Raw genomic sequence first — 22,673 nt, forward strand, 5'->3', positions numbered from 1 at the left:
AGCCAGACTCTCAAAGTCAAGAGTTTCAAACTCAAAGTCCATCATGAATAATCAGGTGACATAACCAAACTGAAGTGCCCTGCTCAGGGAGACAATGGAGATGGGTGATGTAGTAGTCTGTTCTCACACTGCTATAAAGATACTACCCAAGACTGGGTAATTTATAAAGGAAAGAGGCTTAATTGACTTACAGTTCCGCATGGCTAGAGAGGCCTCAGAAAACTTACAATCATAGTGGAAAGGGAAGCAAACACATTTTTCCTCACAAGGCAGCAGGAGAGACAAGTGTGAGGAGTGAAGGGGAAAGAGCTCCTTATAAAACCATCAGATCTTGTGAGAACTCACTCACTATCACAAGAATAGCATGGAGGAAACTGACTCCATGATCCAATTACCTCCCACCAGGTCTCTCCCTAGACATGTGGGGATTGTGGGGATTATAATTCAATATGAGATTTGGGTGGGGACACAGCCAAACCATATCATTTCACCCTGACCCCTCCCAAATCCCATTTCCTCATGTTTCAAAACCAATCATGCCTTCCCAATAGTCCACTAAAGTCTTAATTCCAGCATTAACTCAAAAATCCAAGTCCAAAGTCTCATCTGAGACAAGGCAAGTCTCTTCTGCCTAGGAGCCTGAAATCAAAAGCAAGTTAGTTACTTACAAGATACAATGGGGGTACAGGCATTAGATAAATCTCCCATTCCAAATGGGAGAAATTGGCCAAAACAAAGGGGCTACATGTGCCGCCCATGCAAGTCCAAAATCCAACAGGGGAGTCATTAAATCTTAAAGCTCCCAAACTGTCTCCTTTGACTCCATATCTCACATTCAGGTCATGCTGATGCAAGAGGTGGGCTCCCACAGTGTTGGACAACTCCACCCCTGTGGCTTTGCAGGGTACAGTCCCCTGCCCTGGCTGCTTTCACAGGCTGGCATTCAGCAACCGCAGCTTCTCCAGACACACAGTGCAAGCAGTTGGGGGATCTACCATTCTGAGATCTGAAGGATGGTGGCCTCTTCTCACAGCTCCACTAGGCAGTGCCACAGGGGGGACTCTGTGGGGGCTCCAACCTCCAATTTCCCTTCCATACTGCCTTAGCAGAGGTTCTTCATGAGGGTTCTACCCCAAAGCAAACTTCTGCCTGGACACCCAGGCATTTCCATACATCTTCTGAAATCTAAGTAGAGGTTCCCAAATCTCAATTCTTGACTTCTGTACACCCACAGGCCCAAAACCACATGGAATCTGCCAAGGCTTGGAGCTTGCACCCTCTGAAGCAACAACCTGAGCTGTATGTTGGCCCCGTATGACCAAGACTGGGACATAGGACGCCAAGTCCTGAGGCTGCACAGAGCAGCAGAAGGGCTCTGGACCTGGCCTGCAAAACCATTTTTTTTTTATTTTAGGCCTCTGGGCCTGTGATGGGGGAGGCTGCCATGAAGGTCTCTGACATGCCCTGAAGACATTTTCCCCATTGTCTTGATGATTAACATTCAGCTCCTCATTACTTATGCAGTAATTCCTGTAGCTGGCTTGAATTTTTCCTGACAAAATGGGTTTTTCTTTTCTATTGCATGATCAGGCTGCAAATTTTCCAAACTTTTATGCTCTGTTACCTTTTGAATGCTTTGCTGCTTAGAAATTTCTTCTACCAGATACCCTAATTCATTTCTCTCAAGTTCAAAGTTCCACAGATGTCTAGAACAGGAGCAAAATGTTGCCAGTTTCTTTGCTAAAACATAGCAAGAGTGATCTTTACTCTAGTTCCCAACAAGTTTCTCATCTCCATCTAAGACCACCTTAGCCTAGACTTCATTGTTCACATCACTATCAGAATTTTGGTCAAAACCATTCAACAAATCTCTAGGAAGTTACACACTTCCTTCACATCTTCCTGTTTTCTTCTGAGCCCTCCAAACTGTTTCAGTCTCTCTCTGTTATCCAGTTCCAAAGTCACTTCCACATTTTCAAGTATCTTTCTAGCAGTACCCTACTCTCTGTGGTACCAATTTACTGTATTAGTCCGTTTTCATACTGCTATAAAGATACTACTTGAGACTGGGTAATTTATATAGGAAAGAGGTTTAATTGACTGAGTTCTGCATTGCTGCATTACAATCATGGCAGAAAGGGAAGCTAACACATCCTTCTTCACAAGGCAGCAGGAGAGAGAAGTGCTAGAAGGAAAGGGGAAAGAGCCCCTTATAAAACCATCAGATCTCATAAGATAACAACTCACTATCACAAAAACAGCGTGGGGAAACTGACCCCATGACTCAATTGTCTCCCACCAAGCCTCTCCCTAGACATGTGGGGATTATGGAGATTACAATTTGAAATGAGATTTGGGTGGGAACACAGCTAAACCATATAAAGTGAGAACTGTGCAAGGCGCATGCCCCTCTTTAGGGACTGCCCCTATTTAGCCTCAGTTAATTTTTGCCTCCTGGAATTGGAGATTCGACATAACTATATCTTTTAAGTTTTCAAGAGGATCCAGAAATCCAGAAATTTACATGAAAGCTCTGAATTTTTGAACGCTGGCAGCTAATTTTAAAAAGTGTAAAACACTCTGTAGAAAAAATAAAACCCACATGTAGGATAAACAAAACACAGTCTTGGCACTGCAGGCTGCCATTTTACAACCTCTACTCTAGAACTTTATAGAGTGAAGGTAGAACCAGGATTTGTGTAAAGAGAAGAGGAAAGCATTAGACATTTTGAAATTTCAGAGGGTATTGGGTGGTACTCTGCCACACTCAGTGGCTTCCTCCACAACCAGCTGCACGAGGCCAAAACTGAATACCTGAAGAGGATTTGAACAGAGGCTGAGAATGTGGACAGACCTCCTACTTGATACATGCTGACTTTGGCTTTCTTTTAGCTCCATAGGTCTATGATTTTATGCAACCAAGAAATAGGCTCTATAAGAGTTTAATGGACAGACAAGTTACTTCCAGTTGTGTGTATCAATGTCATCATTGCTGGCACAATTACTCTTAAGATGTCTTTAAAAGGAAGGTGGAGATTGGATTGCTGGAGACTGGCCTGCTTGGTGCTTAGGTTTCTGTGAGGAAATTAACTGGAACAAGAGAAACAACCCAATCCATGTAATGATATGACATTAAAACTAGAACTTTAGGAAGAATTTGGACACAAAAAAAGCTTGGATGGAAAAAATAGTACCCTCAGAGGAAGCAGCAGTGTGAGTAAAGTCACAGAGATACTATATATATCTATCACATTCAGGCAGCCTCCAGTAGTTAGATTTCACCATTTCTTTTATTTTTTAACAAACACTGGTCTAGCTTCTAAGCACTTTACAAATATCAACTCATTTAATTCTCATAACATTACCATGAGGCAGTTATAGTCAATAGTATTAGTCATACTCATGTTATAGATGAGGCAACAGTGTTTTATTATTTAAACATTTGTTAGGTTTGGATGATGGGTGGGGCAGAACACAAGGACCCCTGGACAGGCGAAAGGCAGACACTTTATTCCTTATAGCTCCCGATGAGAGAAGGCTGCTGCACAGAGTCACACAGGGTGTGTGACTCAGGGTATGTGACTCCCAGGGAAAGGGTAACAGCAGCTGGAACTGTTAAAAGGGGACTTGTGTGTGGCAAGTGGGTGGGGTTAACTAGGTTTCTCAGGCTTCTTGTGGATTGAATATTTTTAATGCTTCTGAAAGGGCAAGGAAGAAGGGGCCACATCCTTAGAGCTTTGGCATCAGGCAGCTGGATGTGTAAGCTGTAACCCACGTGAATTAGAGCCCAATAAAGAAGGTTGGAATGTGGATTTAGGAAACTGCCTGCAAAGGAGAATTGACAGTTTTTTAGTCATAATCTCAAAACTGGGTCAAGACAGCACTTGTGAAATATTACATTACGCTGAGGCACAGAAAGACCCAGTTACCTGCCCAAGGTCTAAGTGGCAGAGGCTGGATTCAGCACCAGCAGTCTAGTTCCAGAGTCCATGTGAGAGAAGTTTAGAAAAGTAAGTAGAGGATCAGATCAAGCAGGTACTTGAAGGTCAAACATAGGCACTTGGGTTTTCTTTGGTCAAATGGAACAGTGGTAGAGGGACACAGCTGGAGCATGAGAGCAATCTTGTAGAAGGATATATGATGTGACAATGGGGCCTTGGCTACAAACAAGCTGTCATCCTTGCCAAACTGTTATCTTTTATCTCTATGCATGTATTTTTAACTTTTCCCCATTTTTTGGTGGGCCCTTCTTCCACTGAAACATGTTGGTTTGCACTCGTCACTTGAGAAAAGGATATGGCAATGTGGATGTCATTTTTATAGACAAGGGGAAAAGGACCTTTATAAATATGTCAGTATCTGATACTTAAAATTCCTGTTTAGTACATCCTGCCTATATACCTCTGGGCAAAGTGTACTTATTGGGAGGGTTGCACCTCTCCTTCTCTTTGCCCTCTTGGTCCTTTTTTCTACTGTTTTGAACTTCAGTTGGGATTCATCAAACAGATGACTACAAATGCAATTGCCTCTTTGATTAATTCCTTCAATCTATGCTAAACTCCTATATTCATATTGAACAAATAAAGCATTGGATATTTTAAAAAATCATCTGCTAGTTTTGTCTTTGTCCTAAAAATATTAGCCAAGAGTTGTGAGAGAGGGAGACTGTGAAACTGAGAGGACAATTCCCAGAGCTGCTCTGCTTGGGAAAGCAGATTTTGTGCCTTATGTGTTCTCCTTACCCTGGCATGCTTTTAAGTATTTGGAAGCTGAGCCCTCATTCAGCCCAGAAGGGCAGATTGTTGGAGCAATTGCCCCTTAGCATGACTTTGAGAGGAAGGAGTGGGGTGAGTGGGGTGGACTGCTGGAGACTTACCTGCTTGGTACTCAGATTTCTGAGAGAAAACTAAACAGCATGAAGGAAGCACAACAATTGACTCAAAATCCCTAAGAGCACTGTGGGATTTGTTGTAATCACTCCCTAGGATATGCATTAAAAAGAAGCTTTTTTCTTCTGTCCATGGTAAACCAGGAGGGTGGTAGCTTAGACAAGCATGAAGTTTGAGGCCTCTCGAAGACACCCTGGGGTCCTTGTTTTCTCTCCACCCATGGCTGAACAGGGCCAGCCCCAGCTGAATCCTGAATGAGGCAATAGACTTTCTGGCAGTTCACAAACACTTTGTCTCTACAATAATATTAGCCCCCAAGCTTTGCCTAGGGCTTTCCAGTTCACCAAGGCTCTTACTTAGTTTGTGTCATTTAAACCTCAAACAACTTGCTAGGCTGACCTCTCCCCACATTGAGGCTGCTGCCCCCTACTTGCTACCTTCGGGCCTGCCTATAGATGTTAGCTGGCCTATTCCTGCTTTCTGGTGCCCACACAATGCAATCTCAAGCATTGTATGGACTGTTGTGAATTGAAACCAGGCCCACAGGTCTCTCTCAGTTGTCTAATTAGTTTAACCCATTAGAGGTAAGGCAGCTGTGAGTGAAAATGGGCTTGATTTTGAAAATGAGCACCTGTCAGAGCTACTTGCCTTCTTGCATTTTGTTTTCAATAAAGACCAAAAATAACAGGTCTTTTTTTTTTTTAAAAAAAAATGTTTCTGTGATAGTGAATTTTGAGGCTTTATGTCTAGTTGTTTGGGGGAGTTTTTTATATGTATATTAGAGGAAAACAATCTTCCAGTTGTACCACTAAATCCTGTTATTCATATAATCATGGGAATTGTCCTTCTCTCCAGCAGACATTTGTTAAAGGCCTTCTACACCTCAATTATTGTGTTAAGCATTCCTTTAAGATGAAGATGAGCATCCTTAGTGCTGAGCCTGAAGGGGCTTCTAAGGAAGAGGCCAAAGGAACCAGCCAATGGCAGGTGATAGCCCAGGAGTAGGTGAGGATGCAGTCAGGTAAGCAGGCAGAGAAAGATAGGTAAGTAGGTCAATACATGCAAGTAATACAAATAAATACATGCAAATCAGACCCTTTGAAGCCCAGAGATGCATAACCATATGGTATAAGGGTTCAGTTTAAAAAAAAAAATACAGCTATAACCAGCCCTATTGATAGTGAGAAGAGACAGCCAAATGCCTAGGCAGATAGGGGCAGGTCCCTGGTGAAACTCCACCTTCAAGCCTAAAAACAGCCTGAAGGCTGAAAGACCAGACTGCTGGTCCCAGATTAAACCCATGACCCAGAGTGAGAACTTCTGTTCCTATTTGCCAGCCCTGTCCCAATTGATTCTTTCTGAATCATGCCTTTTAACCAATCAAATATTGCCTTTTCCGATACTATGTATGGCCTGCCCCTCCCCTATTCTGTGCCCATAAAAGCCCCAGACTCAGCCACACTGGGGGGACTTTCCCACCTTCAGGTAGGGGGACCACCCCCACGTTCCCTCTCCATGGGAAAGCTGGGTCATCACTGCATGAAACTCCCTGTCTTGCTCACTCTTCGATTGTCAGTATATTCTCATCCTTCTTTTATGCTCAGGACCCAACAAGTACAGGTACCCAGAAAGACTGTCACTGGCCTTTTCCCCTCACCAGCAGAGTGCAGCCACAACACACGTGAGGCCAGGGGTCAACTGAGGTGCTAACACCCCATCCTCCATTGGGCTGTGGACGGTGGAAATAGAAGAGCTACTTAGCACACTAATACCCACTCTGGAGCTTCAGGGTTGTGGGCACCCTTGCCTGGGTGTCACTTTATTCCTCTTGAGGTGACACACCTTGTCTGGCCATGGGCCCTGCACAGAGCTTGCTCCTATGTCAGTGCTCAGAGTGGCTGACCAGATCCTGCAGTTGCTCACTTATGTTCTCCCTCCTACAAGGAGCTACGTGCAGCGGGCCAAGTAGACGGGACGCCTCTTCTGTGAGTCTGACAAAGGGGCTGAGAGAAAATTCCAGCATCAATATGTCAATATGGAAAAACACAGAGAATGTTTCTGAATGCTTTCAAATATCCTGACAGTTGGTTATACTGATAATGCTTACCTAATATATTTTATGGGTACATGTACACACATACACACACATATCTACATATGTGCATGTGTATGTATATATGTATACATAGATGTACATTTTTCTATCTTCCTTTAAAAATTAATTTCAGTGTTGTTTGATAAAATTTATTATTGACACAATTATAAAATTATTTCAAAGTTAGAAAAAGTATGATTAATTTTGATATGCAGTCAAAATTTTATGTCATCATATACATTTAAAGTGTAAAAAAAGGAAAAGCACACTGGCTTTGGAACCACTGTGTTGCTTTCTCTGTAGTGGGAGAGGAGTTCCACAGTAAACCAAGCACTAAACCATGACTCTCTGCACAGTATGTGTGTAGGGGTCAATAAACTAAGGGGTCAATAAACCAGGGGTCAATAAACTAAGGTCTGTGGGCCAAGTCCAGACTGCAGTTTGCTTTTGTAAATAAATAACTTAGCCACACCCTTTGCTTACTATTGTCTGTGGTTACTTTAGCAGTACAATGGCAGAGGTGAGTAGTTGGGAAGATCACCTTATGGCCCACAAAATCTAACATAATTACCATCTGGCCCTTTAAGAAAAAGTTTGTGGCAAGGGTCCCTGTATGGCATTTGGGAACAGAGGTCTGTGCTCTGTTCAGAGTTGGACAATAACAATATCAGAATGCGGGTACCAAGAGCTTAGCATATCTCTGTAAAAAACTCTGCTCCTGAATGTGTGGGCCCCTGTGGTTATTGCTTACTCAGGAGTCCTGCTGTGTGGAAACCATGTGCCTATTATCATACTAACTCTCTTTGAACCCTTGATCACTCCTACAAATTCTCTGAATTCCACCCCCCATCTCTGAATGGACAGCACATGCAGAAAGCCCTTCATTGTGGGGGATCAGGAAGGACAAGCGTAGTCACCCTATGTCTGAGTCCCATCATGTCCTCAGTGACCTGGACATTGTAGAGTAAGGAGCTCCAGTGCTTGCTGCTTCCTCTGCCCTTGTATACATTGAGGCCTGAAACTTACACTGCAGAACACAAAAGACAGGGGCTTAGTGTGATTCCTGCAACTTCAAAACTTTACTAGTTTGACTATGAAGATTTTCCAGAGCTGTAGAACCAGAAAGGGAAGGAGACAATGCTTCCCCCATGATATAGGCACAACATTTCATAAGGAATTAAGGTTTGGGGCTATCTATCTGGGTTGATATCTTCCTCATGCAATAGATGTTCCTTGGTTTCAAAATGTGTCAATGTAAATGTCTTAGGAAAGAACCATTCTGATTTCAGGATAATCTGAACCTGGTAGGAAGATATGCTGAGATAATAGCTAAGGTCAAATTAAAGTACCTTTGTCAGTTAATATTGTAAGATATTGACTTTTATAATTAAAATATAGTTCAGTAATTTTCTAGAGGTGCACATGGGTAGTTTCTTGATATAATATTTTTGTCTTTTACTCTCATTCTTTTTCTTAAAAACTAGTTTGTTTTCTTTCATCTCTAAAATAAATATTTATTATTAAAAATTCAGAAAATACAGAAAAGTAAAAAGAAAAATCTCTCTATAATTCTCCTACCTATATACATTTCGGCGTATTTCCTTCTAATATTTCTGGGTCCTATGTTTCAGTGTTACTGTGATCATATTCGAAATGATGTATATAACATCTTTTGGAAAAAATATCTGGTTTGAAGAGTATAAAAGTAAAACATATTCTTTGTAGAAAATGTGAAAATACAAAAGAAGTATCAAAAGGTTCAGATTCTGGCAATATGGCAACATACACATTCAAAGAAATCCCTACTAGTGCAGCACACTTTAAAAATGCTAGATAAAAAAAGAAAAACCCTAATCCTATTGCTTTTAATGTATAGTTGATGTAGGGGACACTAAGGGAATATACCTGAGGCAAAATCACAGAAAAGCATGAAACTAAAGAGAAGCTTGCTCATGTACTGGTGTTTGTGCTAAGAATATCTGCTGATCTCTGTGAGCCAAAGTCTGGGTTTGAAAGACCACTTTATACTGAGAACAAGAGATAAGATAGGGGTCTAAAACAGATGAAAGGTCAGAGAACATCCCTCTCAGTAAAGGTGAAACTCCCTGAAAGGCAACATACTTAGAGTGGAACAAAACTAGGAAAAAAATCTGCTCTGTTGGTGGACTAAGTTGGAGGGCAAAGTAATAACTCTCTCTTGAAAAGGTTCAGGGCTAGAATTCATGCTATTATTTGACCTAAAAACACCCAAGTTGAAAATTTATTTTTTTTCTTTTTTAAATAAATTTTCAATTTTTTTTGTAGAGACAGGGTCTTACTATGTTGCCCAGGCTAATCTTAAACTCCTACACTCCTGGGCCCAAGCAATCCTCCCCACCTTGGCCACCCAAAGTGCTAGGATTATAGGTTTGAGCCACCCCACCAGGCCTGAAAATTTTATATAAAATGGTCCTGGATTGGTTGTGTCCTTTGGTATTTGGTAGGGATAAATGCAAATTATCTCTGGAGAGACTCACTTTAAACTCAAGCCTCAACAAATTCCACAGGTAAAGTTCCAAGGAATCTTGGCTCGCAAGTACAAATCACTGAGCATATTAGGAAGGAAGAGAGCATCAGCAGCAACCAAACCACAGAATTAGACCAGCAAAGTCTGTATATGTTGAAGTTATCAGTGATTAAAATATAGAACAAGTATGTTCAATGTTTAAATAAATTAAATAGAGGTTACTGAAAGTACATTAAGAGACAATATATAGTTTCAGATTTAAAAAACAACTAAATAGAATTTGTAGAAATGAAAAATATAATGATGAAAATTATGGATTGGTTAAGTAGCAGATTTGACACAATTGAGGAGCGATTTAGTAAGCTGGAAGATAGATGTAAGGAAATTTTCTAGACTTCATTATAGGGAGACATGAAGATGGAAAATATAAAAGAGAAGGTAAAGGATATGGGTAATCGAAAGAGAGGCTGCAATACATGTCTAATCATAGTCTCAGAAGGAGTGAGTTGAAAGAATGAAGGAGAGAGAAAATTAGGAAATGTAATAGCTGAAAATATTCCAGAATTAACAAAAGATACCAATCCCAGATTCTGTACATTCAGTGAATCCCAAGCATAATAACTAAAAGAAAACCCACTTATAAACTCACTGTGTTTACACCCATATGCATCTGCTGTTGTAAAATGGCAGAACACAATAAACAAAAGATCTTAAAAGCAGCAAGAGAAAAAAGATACCACCTACAAAAAGATAGGTAATCTTTCAATAACAACAGAAGCCAGAAGACAATGGGAAATCACAAATTGAATCTTTTAGTTAAAGGACAAACTTGTCACACTGAATTTTAAATAATCTATCCAATGACTGTTTATATGAGACTTTAAACATAAGAACACAGAAAAGTTGAGAGTAAAAGCATGAGAAAAGTATATGCAGGCAAATAGTAACCAAAAACAATTTGGCATAGCTATGTATATTATTATCAGATAAAACAGACTTTAAAGCAAAAGGCTTTCCTAGAGATAGAGTATCTAAATAAGAGTTAAAGCTTTAATTCCTACAAAGATATAACAATTTTAATCTTGAATGCACCTAATTACGTGGCTCTTAATTGATGAAACTCTGAGGAGAAACAGACAAAACTACAATAAAGTGGGGGATTTAAATATACATCTCTCAATAATCTATAAGTCAAGCAGAGAAAAATTCAAAACTTAGAATTTTTGAATAACACAAAAAGCAACTCTATTCTAATAGCCATATAGAGTGCTTCACCCAAAAAATGGAGAACATATGTTTGAATCAAGTTTTCATGGGACATTTATAAAAATTGATTATAATCAATTAAGCAAATCTTTACAAGTTTTAAAGATTTGGTATTATTCAGACCATATTCTATGACTGCATACTAACAAATTAGAAATAAAAACCAAAAAGATAACTTAAGAAACATGTGTTTGTACATTTTAACACTTACCTCTAAATAGTCCTTGCATCAGAAAGAATGAGTGTTAAAAAATTTGTGGTACAGCCGAAAGCAGTAACTAAATTGTACACTATCCAAATTTTCATGTAAGATTTGTATACATAAATACATGTGTAGATGTACATGTGACACACAGTCAGGAAATTGACTTCCCAAGAATACATAAGAAATAATTTTTATTCAGGATAAATGTAAAATCAGGTTATTTACCAAATTAATGGATTGGCAACTTCACAGGAACTGAATGCTATGTTGTCTTAGCCTGTTTGGCCTTTGTATTCAGGAAATAAGGCAGATTTCATGCTTAGATTATTCACAATACTATTAGTACTAGTAGGTACTCCATGACTTCTGGCTTGGGGATTATTGGAATATTTTGGTAAGGTATATGGACTGTGACAGACTGTGGTTGTTGTAAGTTGTTAGCAAAGTACAGATTGAAGGTATTATTTTCAGAGTTCTTTTACATGTACAACTGAACAATAAAAACTACAAAATAAAATGTGGAATTTGGTGATACTCAGAGGGAAATTTATGGTCTTAAATATATATTATCCTTAGAGGGAAATACATAGCCTATTATGCTTACATTAGAAAAGAAAAAAGGCTGAAAATAAATAAGCTAAGCACCCAAATTATGAAGTTATAAAGTTAAAAAATTGACTCAACTTCCAACATAGAAGAAAGAAATTAATAAAAGGACAGAAATTAATGAACTATGAAAGAAAGCTACAGTAAAGGGACCAACAAAACTAAACATTTTCCTTTGAAAAGCCTTAAGAAATTGACAGATCTCTGGCAGAATTGCTTAAGAAAAAAAGCAGAAGCTACAAATAGACTATAATATAAACTATAAATAAATACGAAGAATGAAACAAGACAAAACTACAGAAGCAGGCAAGTTTAAGAATATTACAAAAGAATAGTATGAATAGCTTGATGGCAATGAAAGTGAAAGCATGAAAAATGTTCAAATTTGTAGAAAGTGTAAATTTTCATAAAATATAAAATATGGATAAAGCAGCCAAAATTCTGCTACCCTTTCTTGTCTGTCTTGTCCATTGCTCTGTCTTTAGCACTTGTCACACAGTAGGGTCACATAATTAAAATTAGACACAATAACTGTTAACATTTTGGTGTACTTATTTTTATTTATGTTTTAAAACATAGTTTATTTGTATATTGATTTTAAGCATCAATATTACAGATACCTTCACAGATACTAGATAAAAATGATAAAGTGTAATGACAGCATATTTTTTATTATTCTTATAGCGGCTAATCTTATCTAAATTTCTTTGGCAATAAAATGAACAATATGTTATTCATACAACTACGCTTTTGTGAAGACAAGAAGAGAGATTTTTTCTAGTAATTCTTCTAGGACAGCATCCTAGCCACATGGTGTTTGATTATTTTTAGCAAAGATTGGAATGGCATTATTATTATTTTATGATGTTATTAAACAAGATTTGCAGTCACTGGAGAGGGGGGAAAATGCCGTAAGACCCCAATTTCCTGGCACACTGAAAGGCATTGAAACAAAAAGGGAAACATCATGTGAGACAGTGTAAAGAAAGATCTCCTCTGACCACAGACCTCATCTGAAAACACACAATACAGTTCTGGGATTTAAAATGAGTGGAGATAATCCATGAATTCTTTGTTATCACAACTTTTCTGTATCTTCCCTTCAATGAAATAGTTTTTCAAAAAGCTTTCTTTGAAAAGAATATATGTGTGATATATATATTTATACACACTATATATACTGTGTATAGTATATATATACTATGTAGTATATATACTATTTAGTATATACTATTTAGTATATATATACTATACTATTTGTTATATACTATATAGTATATATATTTAGTATATATACTACATAGTATATATAGTATGTATATACTACACAGTATATATATGTAGTATATATGACATAGTATATATACACTATATACTATATGTAGTATATATGTATACACTAAATATATATACTATATATACTACATACTGTATGATAGTATATATAGTATATATATTTAGTATATACATACTATTTAGCATATATACTAAATATATATATTATATAGTATATATACTAAATAGTATGTATACACTAAATATAATATATATACTAAATATACACTGAATAATATATATACTAAATATAAATATATACTAAATATATATACACTTTATATACTATCTAGTATATACACTAGTGTATCTAGTATATACTATATATAGTGTATCTAGTATATACAGTAGAGTATATACTAGATAGTATATATAGTATATATACTAAATATATATATATTTTGTGTATGTGTATGTGTGTGTGTGTATATATATGTATTACTTGCTTATCTGAGAATGTCTTTTTGTTGCTTTCCCAAATGAAAGGCAACTTATCCAAGTAGAAAATTCTCAAGGATCCTACCCTCTCATTCTCACAAACTAGTATTATATATTTTTTGATACATGTGTACATATGTAAATGTATAGAGAAAATTCTGAAAGGATATATACTAGATTTTCAACAGTTCTCTCTCTTAAGAAAGGTATTTTCAGTATGTACACATATGTGTGTATATGTGTGCATGTGTGTGGTGTTGGGAGTAGGTAGTGGTCAAACACCCCATTAATGTTACCTGTAGTATTTAAATTTTTCTAATCAAGGAGGGAGTGAAACATTACCAGTAAAATTAAAACTTAATCTTGTGGGTCATAACATTTTTCCTTCATGATTTTATAGACATTGTTTTATTGCCTTCTGGCACTTAATAAATTTCTTTAATAATTTTTGAATGCCAACCATGGATCATTGTACAGGGGATACAAAAATGAGGAAAAATGGACTTCACTGAGCTTACAGCAAACTGGAATACAGAGACCTGATCAAGGAATCATAAAAACAAAAGCAGGTCAGGCACAGTGGCTCACGCCTGCAATCCCAATACTTTGGGATGCCAAGGCGGGAGGATCACTTGAGCCCCAGCGTTTGAGATCAGCCTGGGCAACAGAGCAAGACCCCTTCACTACAAAAACATTTAAAGAAAATAGCCAGGCTTGGTGGCATAGGCTTGTAGTCCCAGCGACCAGCAAATTGAGGCAGAAGGATTGCTTGAGCCCAGGAGCTTGAGGTTACAGTGAAATATGATGTGCCACTCACTGCACTGCACCCAGGCTACAGTGCAGGTTTGAGCTCTGGTTGCTGATGGTTCCAAACCTAGCTGGTGGGGGTGGCAGTCTTTTCTTTACCTTCTATTTGCCTGTTGGCAGCTCCAAGAGACTAAAATATTCTCTTCCTACAAGCAGGCTACTGAGACTGGAGCACAGAAATAGTTGTTTTAGCCAGAGCAGTTATACGACAGGAATCTCTGCCCAGAAAGGAGGGATAAACCAATGTTTGCTTAAGGAATAAAGACCAAACTCCTCTGGAAAAACAAAATGTGATTTTTAAATGATCAAAGCTGGTTTTAGTAATCACTGAGGGAACTGAACTCTTTGAAGCTCTCAATGCGTGTCTGATGGTATCCTTGCTGTTAAATATCAGATTTATTTGGCCATGATTAATTGCTGATGCCGGATTCCTTTTGTCCCCTTGGCTACATCTTCTTCTCAGCTAACCCCAGTCACTTGCTCCATTTTCATCTTTATGCTTTTATGACATTTGCACTGGCCACTGTATTATCACTTATATATAGATAAGGTGGAGAGAAAAGAAGGAAAAAATGAAGCCTCGTTTTCAAGACATATGTTCATGTTCATTGAATAACATGATATATATCATTTCTTGCTTTAACCATTAAAATAGTAGCTCTAAACCAACCAGCTGCTGCTCCTGATACTTCTCTAAAGAGGAGATTTGAGCCTGCCTCGTGCTGACAACAATAAGTGGCATCCTTGTCCATGAAGAGCCTCCAGGATTTCACCCTGCCTCTCACTCCTGCCATGTGATCCACCACCAAAATGTCCAATGTAACATGAACTCTCTTCACAGACCCAGGTTTCCAACACCATGCCAGTCCCAAAGCTTCCTTCTAATTAGGCCTTCCAAAAGGGGTAAGGTCTAAGTCCAAAAGTAAATGAAAAAGGGGAAACAGAAAAAGCTACCAAGAAAGGATGTGCAATAGGAGGTAATGGAGGGAAGGATACATTTTCTTTTCTCTTTCCACTTCCCAGTTGGCAACTTGTTGGATGATAATAGCAGCAGATGCAGTCGAATTAGGAAAGCTGATAAATGTGTCTTCTTTTCTTGAAAAAAGGTTTTGGGCCAGGCGTTGATGGCTTGCCCCTATAGGCCCAGCTGCATGGGAGGCTGAGGTGGAAGGATTGCTTGAGCCCAGGAGTTCTAGGTTGCAGTGAGTTGTGATTACACTGCTGCACTTCAGCTGCATGAGAGAGTGAGACCCGGTCTCACCCAATACAAAACCAAAACCCAAACAAACCACTATAGTGAGTGGTCTGAAAAGGAGACACATGTTGCTTATGAGAGCAGGTAACAGGAGAAAGGTCCTGGTCAAGGGGTCAGAATGGAGCCCCTGTAGAAATGATTGTGTGAAGCAGGAGGACCTTTCCGGTAGAGAGGGCTGTGAGTGTAAATTCTTATGGTAGGAGCTAAGCATGGCACCTAGGAGGGACTGAGAAAAGTTTACTGTGTCTAGAGAGCAGAGAGTGGAGCTGGAGGGGTAGGTAGGAATCAAATTATGGAAAGGCTTGGAAGCCAAGTTAAGAATGTGGTTTTATCCTAAGAGCCACTGGAATCAGTTGAAAGGTGTAAATGTGGAAGTGACATCAGATTTGTATTACAAAGTGGTCACTCTGGATATTGTGTGGAGAACTGAATGCAGAGGAGAAAGGGTGAGAGTAGAAAGACCAAGGAGGATTCAAAAGCAGTAGGCTTGGAGAGAGATGATAGTTGCTAGGACTAGAGTGAGAGTGGCCATAGAGATGGAGGGGGGTATATTTGAGAGACTTTTGGGAGATAACATATACAAGACTCTGCAATCAACTGGATATGAGGAGTGAGGGAGAGGAATGTGTCAAAAATAACTCATAGTTTCTGGATGAAGTGACTGGAGCAAGTGATGATGATGGTATCTGTGGAGATGTCACAAGAAGAGAACTAGGTTTAGAGAGAGTATAATAATTTCATTTTGCATGGGTTGAATTCAACAACCATTTAAAATGAGTAAGTAGAGCTGTCAAGTAGACAGGGATTCTATAGATCCAGACCCAAGGAGAGGTCCAAACTGGAGATTTGATTCTGTGAATCAGTGATATAAAGGTGGTAAGTAAATCCCTGTGTCTGGATGACATTGCTGGAGAGTGAGTACAAAGAGAGGAGAAGATGGCCCCAAACCCAACCTTGAAGAGCTTCAACATTCAATGGCCTGCCAGAAGAGAATACTGAAAAAGCATATGTTGGAGGAGCTGTCAGAGAAGTAGGAGGGAAATTAGAGGGGTGCTGGGTTATGTAAGCCAAGGAAAGAGGGTTTCTAGAAGACATTGATCAACAGTGTTAAGTGGTTCTGAGAGATTAGAATCCAAAGTGTTTTAGAGGTTTAGTGATATGAGGAGTCATTAGCAATCTTATTTTTTCTAATGGAGGTGGGGTTCTACTGTGTTGTCCAGGCTGGTGTCCAACTCCTGGGCTCAAGTGATCCTCCTACTACAGTCTCCCAAAGTGCTGGGATTACAGGCATGAGCCCACACCCAACTCCATTAGCAATCTTAATACGAGCTGTTTTCATAAAGTAGTGTACGCAAAACTCAGATTAGAGTGGGCTAAGGAGTAAGTGGGAGGCAGAAATATAAGTAAGAATACAGAACTTAAGAATTTTTGCTATGAATGAAAGGAAAAAGACAAGTAAATGGCTGAGATGTGGGTGACAAGTAAATGATGAGAATGTGGATGAAAGAAGGGTATTAAATTGGGAGATATCTAAGCTTGTTTAAAAACCACCGAGATTTATCCAGTTGAGAGGCAAAGCTGGGGGCTGGATGGGGATAAGGAGCACAAAGAGTGGACAAGATTTACACGTTGGACCTTAACTGATAAAAACAGAGATGCTGGATATGGTGGATTCAACTTCAGGCTTTTTTAGAAGGGTGAGCACTAGGCCTGTGGGTGACATTTCTTTCTCTTTGACAAGGTCATAGTGCATTTAGAAATGGTTATCTTCATGTTGCTGCTTCATTTACTGTTAAAGAAGTGGAACTGGAGACCAATTTGTACAATACATTCCATTGTAGATTCCTTGCGATTTCCATCTGGCTGCTGAAGAATTTTTTTTTTTTTTTTTTGAGTCAGGGTCTCACTCTATTGCCCAAGCTGAAGTGCAGTGGCATGATCTCCACTCACTGCAACATCAACTTCCCGGGGCTCAAGTGATCCTCCCACCTCAGTCTCCTGAGTAGCTGGGACTACAAGCATGTGTGCCACCAGGCCCGGCTAATTTTTGTATTTTTTGTAGAGATGGGGTTTCATTATGTTGTGAGGCAGGTCTCAAACTCCTAGGCTCAAGTGATCTGCCTTACCCAGCCTCCCAAAGCACTGATTCTACAGCAGTAGCATCCTCCAACCCTAGAACCAGATAGATAACTGTCACCTGGATTTGGTGGTTGTAATCAGTTAAAAAAATCTGGAAACTAAATAATGTATGGCATAGTACTATGTTGTGGAGATTTTAACACATTTGACACTTTTCCCAATAAAAGGTGGAGTCCAGTTATCCTCTCCTTAAATATGGGCTGATGACTTAATGGCTTGCTTCTGATGAATAGAATATTATGGAATTGATGCTACATGACTTCTGAGGCTAGGAATAGAAGCTTACACTTGGCTGTCTCTCAAAATATGTGCCTTTAGGACCCTGAGCCACCATGTAAGAAATCTGGATACCCTGAAACCACCATGCTAAAGAAGCCATGTGGAGAGATGGGAGCCATGTAGACATAGGTAGATGCCTGAGGGGTGCCAGCTATACTTGTCTTCTTAGCCCAGGCGCCTGACATATGAGTAAGAAAACCTTTCAGGCAGCTCCAGCCTCACCACTGTCTGCAACTGCATGGGAAACCTTGAGTGAGAACCACTCTGCTGAGCCCAGCCAGCTCCCAGAACCATGAGGACTAATAAATTTATTTCATACCACTAAGTTTGGAGTGATTTGTTATGCAGCAGAATTTGTTTATTAAGAACCAGATAATTGATTTTTAGTGTAAGTTTTAAATATACCTGCCAAGAAAGTATATCTGGTTTGGAAAATTAAAACTTAAAATTGAAAAAGAAAAAAAGTTTTAAGTGGGAAACATTTTTTTTTTCTGGCATAAAAATGAGAAAAGAGAATGTAAACAAATTTCAAGTAAGACTTGTTTTATCTTTATTCTTAATGAGTATGAATAACTAATACATTTATAAGTGATTAAAAACTGAATAGGCAGGCATTTTCAGTAGTTAAAATGTTAATTCAGTACATCAGGTAAATTCCTTATTTTGAATATTAAGAATGAGGTATATAATTTTAAAATAGAATATCATTATTTTTCTTTCTTCCCCATCTAAAAAAAATAAGACGATACTTAATAAATATTTGTTTGAGGTAGTGAGTTGTCTCAATTGATTGCTCAGTCCGTTACAGATCTAATCTTTCCCCTTTCTCACCACTGCACTTGACTAGTCTTAAGAAAAAATTTTGTTTGAGGAGTCACCAACATATTAAGCCTCCTGTGTGCCTGTGGGAAAGATGGGGAAAGGAAGGCTATGCCAGTGCAAGGCTGGCTGTTCATGTTCCTGGTTGGTAGAGACACTGGGTCCTGGAATCAGGATGCAGGGAGGGGGAGGTGGAACAGGTTTTTTTCAGGTGGTTTTGGTTGTCAGGAAGAGAGAAATGAAGCATAAAATAGATTATTTTTCTCAGTCTAGCTTTCTATAGTTAGTAAAAATTCCTCCCATATTCTGACAATTTTTTTTCTGTCAATGTTTTCATTATCACTGGGAGTTCTAGTATATGTATTTTAGGGGGAATTTTGGAGAGGTTGCATAGGGGCTATTAGATGTGATTTAAATTGGAAACCTTCATCTCTCTTGATATGAATTAATACATGACCCACAAAAGGAGTTTTGGCTATCAGCTATTGAAGATACTGGCCTCAGGAAGCTTAAGATTTCAACGGTCTAGTGTGCAGAGGGCAGAAAACGTACCAAGGGACTAAGGCTAATGGAGCCCCTTAGCAATCCTTAGGGATGGGAAACTCAACCAAGGCCACTAAATCACATGTGGTGGTGCAGGTTGGGCAGAGCCAAGGGGGCCGGCTCCCTTGTCAAGCCTTGCTTCAGCCCAAGCTCGCTTGTCAAGCCTTGTCTCTGATGAAGGGAGACTCTTTGTTATTTGGTTCTCCAGAGGAGGTGACTTTAATTTGCACAAAGGCATCTTATGAGCTAGCAGAGACTGAGTATGTACAATGCACACTGTTGTGCATTTGTGTGTGCATGTATGTATTTATGAGTATATACAGTTGTAGATGACGAATGTGGGAAGGTAAAGGTGAGTTCTTAAAGCTTGTGATTACTTTCTGACTGAGGTCTTGGGAGGTTTGTATTTGCTCAAGCTGCGATAGTTGGGTTTCTGTTACATACTACTGTTACAGAATACATATAGCTAAATGTTATTTCTCATCACATACTTGCTGTTTGTTTCTGCCTCTGTTCTTTCCTTCATGTTTTCTTGATCTCTCCTCCCTGCTCTGCTTATGCCAGTCATGCCTGATCCATGATATGTGCTCAATAAATTGTAGCTGTTATTTAATAACAAGGTCAACAAATGTAGAGGGAGTTTTTAAAAAAAATGCTTATCTTGGAAGATAACTACATGACAGTAAATGAAGAAGATGTTTATCTAACTTTAGTGCCATTTTGATGCAACAAATGGAACCTTGGGTTGTCAACATTCCTGAAATGCAAAAAAATGTGCTATACTTTGCTATACCAAGACAGGAATAGTACAATCAGAAGAAAATAAGCGTCCTCTTCTGACGAGGCAACTCGTCAGAAAGAGAATTGAATCCTGGAAAAGATTCTGGGGCTGCAGCAGATAGGCACTCTTCCCTTGGAAGCCAACTGAGACCTGATTCATTCCTCTGACCAGGAGCAACCAGACCACACTACCCTCACTCCTAGCACAGAGAAGGACCCCTCTTGCAACTAAAGCGATCATTCCAGACAGGAGAACTCCATTGAACATTCTCTGTTGTCTAGTGTACTATCATGATAGACTCCAGTTTAAAAATCTGAGCATATTGGATGCTTGAATTTGATTGAACACCCCTGGGATTAGGCTGAAGAACAAGGTGACCCTATTGCTTGGGACAGTTAGGCCCAATTATCAGTCCAGTTCCAGATCTGGTTCTGTAGTGAGTGCCCTGGGAGGCTACTAAATCCTTAGTTCCCTGGAAAGTGAAACCCTAGAGCTTCCTAGAGCCATAAGGCTCTGTTCTTGAGCTAGACTGAAAATAGGCAGGAACCAGAAATCAGAAAAGCCTCCTAGACATAGTAAGATTTAATATGATTACACTGTTTCCATGAATAATGTCCCTCTGTGTCTTTTGACGTCTCCCCAACCAGGAAGTTCCTTCTCATGTCCTGTTAGGGAAACACAACCCAGGCCCACCTAAAGCAGAAACCAAAGGTTCATTTGCACCATCTGTACTGCTGCCATCATTTTGAAAATGCATTGCTTTTGTTACAGATGAGGCTGACCAAGACAGTAGGGAGGATCCCTTGAATTACTAAGTCTGGGAATCCAGAGAAGATGATTTGAGCAAGGCCTGTGTGAGGATGGTTGCCTTACAAGACCGAGCCGACCAGAAGTGCAGTGAAGTTGCTGCCCCAGAGGACAGGGTGTCCTTCACGAGGACATGGGGTCCAGTAGCCCAGGATTCCTCAGGGAAGAAACACCTAAATCCTTGGAAAAAGAGGGAAATGTGAGTTCATGTCTTATTGTCTGTGTTGAAGACTCTCATGACCAGGAGATAGTATTGGGGAATGATGTTGGCAAGCCGCCTCTGTGTACTGTGGGCCAGAAGCAGCTTCTCTGAGAGCTATGGTACCAGATCAGTGGATGGAGTGCAGGGAAAGGTGTGAGGAACTGCCTGTTACTACCTGTCTCCAGTGCCATCTTGATTAGCACCAAGAAATGCCCTCTGTTAGGGGGCTAGAGAATCCATGCTGAATGAACTTTTAAAAATAAAAGATGTGGGCTCCGGATATTAACAAATGCTGACGTGAATCCACACTTATTTCTTATCTCTGGTTCTCGTCTTTGGAATTCAGCTACCCCAGCTGCTGGCGGTGTTGTCATTAGCTGGAGGCTGACAGGGCCCCTGGAACTGAGCTTATTAAGAACAAATGAGCCTTGGGTTCAGACCCCCTTAGGGGTTTTGCTTTCTGAAGCTAGGCACGAATGACAACTCAGCTGCCTAGGCTTTGCATTATTACATTTTCTGGGTTATATTGGTCTCCAGGGAACCTGCTTTATGCATTTCCAAGTTATTTGTTTTAACAGAGGATATCAAATTTTAAACAACCCTCAATTATCAGAAAATCCCCCTTTAAAATTGGAATTCTTGGCAGCAAAATCACTATTTTGAAATACCCCTTTCTCAGTCAATATATTGGCTCCCGGAGTCTTGGTCCTGGCTGCTAACTTAACTTTGCAGCCACAACTTTTCGCCCCAGTTAGTGTTTGTTGAGTCCAACACAGCTACAGGGTAGGAAACGGCTTCTAATTTTCTTGCTGCCTCATCAGCAGAATTGACAGCTAAATTCCAATTGCAGAGGCTTTATTACTTTTGAAGATGTGAGAGGCAGAAAAGAGCACAGCTGGGTCCTTTATCACAGGCGGAGTTTGCAGGACTGCCACATAAAAGGATCAGCTTTTCACTGTTAACTGAGGACAATTTAGTCTGGAGGTGCTTGTGGGGAGATGATATTTGAAACCCCCTTATGTTGGATTCTGTGAAAAACTACACTCAGGAGTGCACGTCAGGGTTTAGCACTTCCTCAATAAAGTGTGCTCCAAAAAACCAAGGGACAAAACATTTTAAGAAGCTCAGCTGTTGCAGTGAGGCAAGTATGCTGCGCTGTTGTGGTGGGATAACTCATCCACCCTGGTGGTATCTCCCACTTTCCTGGAAATGCAACAGCCAAGCGGCGTGAGGGCTCAGCCTGAGGAAAGAGTAGCACAGACGTGACAGAATCAGGTGGGGCTTCTGGTTTTATGTAATTCTGTAGGCAGAGGAGGCTGGTGAAAGGCTTTCTAGGTTGGGATGTTTGTTGAATCCTTAGATAATTACTTTCTGGCCACATATTCACATGTTTCTATTTCCTCAAATGAATGTTTACTTCAGAAAATATTTCTATTACAGAAAAATGGTATTTTCCCAGGAAGCACATGCTCAACCATCCTTCCTCGTGTGCCCTTGCTCAAGATGGTAATTTACCAAAAGAGTGTAATTATGCAACTGGAAAGCCTTTAAATTGGATTGTGAGGGGAAACCCTGTGGAGTTTCTCAAAACAGGCTAGGTGTGAACATAAAGTAATGAGACTGATATGTCAATTTTTGTATACCTGTACAAAACCAAAGCAATAATTCTGAATGCTCGCTTCCTGCTTCCCCAGCTAAACC

This window comes from Piliocolobus tephrosceles, chromosome 6, assembly GCF_002776525.5.
Source record: "Piliocolobus tephrosceles isolate RC106 chromosome 6, ASM277652v3, whole genome shotgun sequence".
NCBI classification, from domain to species: Eukaryota; Metazoa; Chordata; class Mammalia; order Primates; family Cercopithecidae; genus Piliocolobus; species Piliocolobus tephrosceles.